Genomic DNA, 6,000 nt, shown 5'->3' with positions numbered 1-6,000 from the left:
GATGCGCTATGTGCAGAATGCATGGATGAGGGGGTGCGCTATGTACATAATGCATGGATGAGAGATGTGCTGTACATCCAAAGCCCTCCCCTCCCCAGGTACAAAGCTCTCCTCCCTCCAGTTCAGAGATCACCCCCCTCCCCCCAACTTTCCTCTGAATACTCTCCCACCAACTAGAAAACAAGAGCAGAAGAGCAGCCTCAACTCACATCATGTCTGTGCAGCTGCCGTTCTCTGGAGGAGCTTCCGCCTGTGTGGATGCCCCACCCCCTCCCTCCTCTGCTCTCACAGAGATCAATGTGTGGAGCAGGGAGGGGTCTGAACGGTCGTACGGAGAGGAGCGCTGTTACTTGTAAATACAGAAGCAGTGCTCCCCTTCCGGAGAGCAGCAGCGAGTAGCCAGTGTGACTAGCGCTGGAGGTGATGGAGCTCCAGTCGCCGGCGGCCAGCGGGCAGCAGCACAGGCTCAAGGGGCAGCTGCTTTGGGCCCCCCAACAATGACAGGGCCCAGGGCAGCTCTCCCTTTTGCCCTGCGTTAAAGACGGCCCTGATTCCAACATGTACTGTGACTTACTGAAGCAGAGCATGAGCCCCTCCCTTCAGAGACTGGGCCACAGGGCAGTAGTCCAACATGATAACGACCCCAAACACACCTCCAAGACGACCACTGCCTTGCCAAAGAAGCTGAGGGTAAAGGTGATGGATGGCTAAGCATCTCTCCAGACCTAAACCCTCAAACAGAAGGTGGAGGAACGCAAAGTCTCTAACATCCCCCAGCTCCGTAATGTCGTCATGGAGGAGTGGAAGAGGACTTCGGTGGCAACCTGTGAAGCTCTGGTGAACTCTATGCCCAAGAGGGTTAAAGCAGTGCTGGAAAATAATGGTGGCCACACAAAATATTGACACCTTGGTCCCAATTTGGACATTTTCACTTAGGGGTGTACTCACTTTTGTTGCCAGCGGTTTAGACATTAATGGCTGTGTGTTGAGTTATTTTGAGGGGACAGCAAATTTACACTGTTATACAATCTGTACACTCACTACTTTACATTGTAGCAAAGTACCATTTCTTCAGTGTTGTCACATGAAAAGATATAAAAAAATTTTTTACAAAAATGTGAGGGGCGTACTCACTTTTGTGAGATACTGTACATATATATTTATATATATTATTAGTCAGCAGGGATGATTAAGCCAAATCAGTTTTTTTATTTGTAGTCTTGGCATTATCTTTTTACCGATAGCTCCCATCCCTTTAGTCTCTCTCTTTTTTCTTTGACACATTTCAGGTAGTTACCCGTATGTGGATACTTCATCTATAGGAGGTAGTATCTTAAGGATCTTTTCTTAGTGTGATAATAAGGCTATAGTATACTAAATGTATAATTACAGTGTCTTCAGACGTTTTCCAGATCAACATTCATGATAAGATTTCATATTTTAAAGGGATCAATTTATGTGAAATCTGAATTTACAGTATCTCACAAAAGTGAGTACACCCCTCACATGTTTGTAAATATTTTATTATATCTTTTCCTGTGACAACACTGAGGAAATGACACTTTGCTACAATGTAAAGTAGTGAGTGTACAGCTTGTATAACAGTGTAACTTTGCTGTCCCCTCAAAATAACTCAACATACAGCCATTAATGTCTAAACCACTGGCAACAAAAGAGAGTACACCCCTAAGTGAAAATGTCCAAACTGGGCCCAAAGTGTCAATATTTTGTGTGGCCACCATCAGGGGCGTAACTAGAAATCACAGGGCCCCATAGCAAAATGTTGTATCACAAAAAAAAAATGAACTATGCCATTGAACAACAGATTACCACACCCATGTGGCACAGTACCCAGGCAACAGCGTATATTAATTTCAAAGTACGCAGTATACTGTATGCAGTAGAGCTGGGCGATTTTCTCCAAAAAAAAAACTCGATTCACGTTTCGAATTGAGTTTTTTTTTTTTTTTTGATGGACACCGCGCTGGTCCTGAGGAGCTGCAGGCAGGAGTTTTTAGGCGAGGCCGCAGCTTCGGCCTTGTCCGCGGCGTCCGGCCTCGCGGACTAGGCCATAGCCGCGGCCTCACCCAAAAACTCCTACCCACAGCTTCTCAGGACCGGAGAGGTGTCAGCGTCGGTCCTGGTGAAAAAAAAAAAAAATCGATTTGCTGAAAATTTGAATCGATTTGACCTCTCAACTCGATTCAAGATTCAAATCGATTTTTTCCCCAGCCCTAGTATGCAGCCCCTGAAAGACACACATGCATACCCCCATCAGTACAGACACCCCCTACCTCAGTGCAGACACCCCAGCAGTACAGACACCCCTCAGTACAGATACTCCCCTTAGTACAGACACCCCCCCTAGTGCAGACCCCCCCTCAGTACAGTACCCAACCCCCCCAGCAGTACAGACTCCCCCCAGTGCAGACCACCCCCTCAGTACAGACCCCCCCTCAATGCAGACACCCCCCTTAGTGCAGACACCCCCCTAGTGCAGACCCCCCCAGCATTACAGACCCCACTCAGTGCAGACCCCCCAGCAGTACAGACACCCCTCAGTACAGACACTCCCCTTAGTACAGACACCCCCCCCAGTACAGACACCCCCCTAGTGCAGACCCCCCAGCATTACAGACCCCCCTCAGTGCAGGACCCAACCCCCCCAGCAGTACAGACATCCCCCAGTGCAGACCACCCCCCTCAGTACAGACCCCCCTCAGTGCAGACCCCCCTCAGTAGTACAGACCTCCCCAGCAGTGCAGACACCCACCTTAGTACAGACACCCCCCATAGTGCAGACCCCCCAGCATTACAGACCCCACTCAGTGCAGACCCCACATGAGTACAGACACCCCCCAGTGCAGACCCCCCTTAGTACAGACACCCCCCCTAGTGCAGACCCCCCCAGCATTACAGACCCCCGTCAGTGCAGACACCCCCTCAGTGCAGACCCCCCCAGCATTACAGACACCACTCAGTGCAGACCCCCCAGCAGTACAGACACCCCTCAGTACAGACACTCCCCTTAGTACAGACACCCCCCCTAGTACAGACACCCCCCTAGTGCAGACCCCCCCAGCATTACAGACCCCCCTCAGTGCAGGACCCAACCCCCCCAGCAGTACAGACATCCCCCTAGTGCAGACCACCCCCCTCAGTACAGACCCCCCCTCAGTGCAGACTCCCCTCAGTAGTACAGACCTCCCCAGCAGTGCAGACACCCACCTTAGTACAGACACCCCCATAGTGCAGACCCCCCAGCATTACAGACCCCACTCAGTGCAGACCCCACATCAGTACAGACACCCCCCCAGTGCAGACCCCCCTTAGTACAGACACCCCCCTAGTGCAGACCCCCCCAGCATTACAGACCCCCCTCAGTGCAGACACCCCCCACCTCAGTGCAGACCCCCTCCCCAGCAGAACAGACACCCCCCACCTCAGTGCAGACCCCCCCAGCAGAACAGACCCCCACCTCAGTGCAGACCCCCCTCAGTGCAGACCCCCCCAGCAGTACAGACACCCCCCCTCAGTGCAGGATCCCCCTAGCAGTACAGACACCCCCCAGGGCAGGACCCCCCCAGCAGTACAGACACCCCCCCAGTGCAGACCACCCCCCAGCATTGCAGACACCCCCCTCCTCAGTGCAGGACCCCCCAGCAGTATAGACACACACCCCCTTACATACCTCAGAACAGCGCTGACAGTCTCCACTCCAGATACACACAGCGGTGTCCCTCAAGGATCGAGCGCAGGCTCCTCCTCCTCTGTGGATGTAAACAGAGAGGAGGGGAGGCGGCTTCGGTCCACGCCGCTGAGGGACAGCGAGCGGTGTTGGTGTTGCGGCTGCCGCTACGCTACCCAAGGGTGTCACCCCTCTGGCGGGTGTCACCCGGTGTGGCCCGCACCAATCTGGCAACGCCACTCATGCGGGCCCCAACTCGGCTGCGGGCCCCATAGTGACTGCGTGTGTCTCTATGGCGGTAGTTCCGCCACTGGCCACCATTATTTTCCAGCACTGCCTTAACCCTCTTGAGCATGGAGTTCATCAGAGCTTCACAGGTTGCCACTGGAGTCCTCTTCCACTCCTCTATGACGACATCACAGTGCTGGTGGAGGTTAGAGACCTTGCGATCTTCCACCTTCCGTTTGAGGATGCCCTGCACATGCTCGATAGGGTTTAGGTCTGGAGACATGCTTGGCCAGTCCATCACCTTTACCCTCAGCTTCTTTAGCAAGGCAGTGGTCATCTTGGAGGTGTGTTTGGAGTTGTTATCATGTTGGAATACTGCCATGCGACCCAGTCTCTGAAGGGGGGGGATCATGCTGTGCTTCAAAATGTCACAGTACATGTTGGCATTCATGGTTCCCTCATTGAGCTCCCAGTGCCAGCAGAACTTATGCAGCACCAGACCATGACACTCCCACCACCATGCTTAACTGTAGGCAAGACACACTTGTCTTTGTACTCCTCATCTGGTTGCTGCCACACACGTTTTACACCATCTGAAACAAATAAGTTTATCTTGGTCTCATCAGACCACAGGACATGGTTCCAGTAATCCATGTCCTTAGTCTGCTTGTCTTCAGCAAACTGTTTGCGGGCTTTCTTGTGCATCATCTTGAAAAGAGGCTTCCTTCTGGGACGACAGCCATGCAGATGCAGACCAATTTGATGCAGTGTGCACCGTATGGTCTGAGCACTGACGGGCTGAACCCCCATCCCTTCAACCCCTGCAGTGCAATGCTGTCAGCACCCATTTCCCAAAGACAACCTCTGGATATGACGCTGAGCACGTGCACTCAACTTCTTTGGTCGACCATGGCGAGGCTTGTTCTGAGTGGAACCTGTCCTGTTAAACCACTGTATGGTTTTGGCCACCATGCTGCATGTCAGTTTCAGGGTCTTAGCAATATTCTTATAGCCTAGACCAGTGATGGCGAACCTTGGCACCCCAGATGTTTTGGAACTACACTTCCCATGATGCTCAACTACACTGCAGAGTGCATGAGCATCATGGGAAATGTAGTTCCAAAACATCTGGGGTGCCAAGGTTCGCCATCACTGGCCTAGACCATCTTTATGTGGAGCAGAATTCTTTTTTTCAGATCCTCAGAGAGTTCTTTTCCATGAGGTGCCATGTTGAACTTCCAGTGACCAGTATGAGAGAGTGAGAGCGATAACACCAAATTTAACACACCTGCTCCCTATTCACAGCTGAGACCTTGTAACACGAGTCACATGACACTGGGGAGTGAAAATGGCTAATTGGGCCCAATTTGGACATTTTCACTTAGGGGTGTAATCACTTTTGTTGCCAGCGGTTTTGACATTAACGGCTGTTGAGTTATACAAGCTGCAGTGGCGGCCCGAGCATTGTGGGCGCACGGGCGCCACCCCCTGACACCTCCACTGCCCTCCCTACTCATGTGCCCGGCCCCTTTCAGGACGCCGGACACATGAAATACTATGGCAGGGATAGGCGGGGGGTGTGTATTTTGAAGCAAGTGACAGTCGAGCCGGGGGACGGGCCTGGCTGCATTTGATGGGCACAAGTGGCTGCATATACTGGGCACAAGTGGCTGCATTTGATAGGCACACATGGCTGCATTTGATGGGCACAAGTGGTTGCATATGATGGGAACAAGTGACTGCATATACTGGGCACAAGTGGCTGCATTTGATGGGCACAAATGGCTGCATATGATGGGCACAAGTGGCTGCATATGATGGGCACAAGTGGCTGCATATACTGCGCACAAGTGGCTGCATATGATGGGCACAAGTGGCTGCATTTGACGGGCACAAATGGCTGCATATGATGGGCACAAGTGGCTGCATTTAAATGGCACAAGTGGCTGCATTTAAATGGCACAAGTGGCTGCATTTGATGGGCACAAGTGGCTGCATATACTGGGCACAAGTGGCTGCATATGATGGGCACAAATGGCTGTGTTTGATTGGCACAAGTGGCTGCATTTGATAGGCACAAGTGG

Source organism: Aquarana catesbeiana, linkage group LG03 (genome assembly GCF_042186555.1).
Source record: "Aquarana catesbeiana isolate 2022-GZ linkage group LG03, ASM4218655v1, whole genome shotgun sequence".
NCBI classification, from domain to species: Eukaryota; Metazoa; Chordata; class Amphibia; order Anura; family Ranidae; genus Aquarana; species Aquarana catesbeiana.
Note: the sequence above shows the minus strand (reverse complement) of the source record.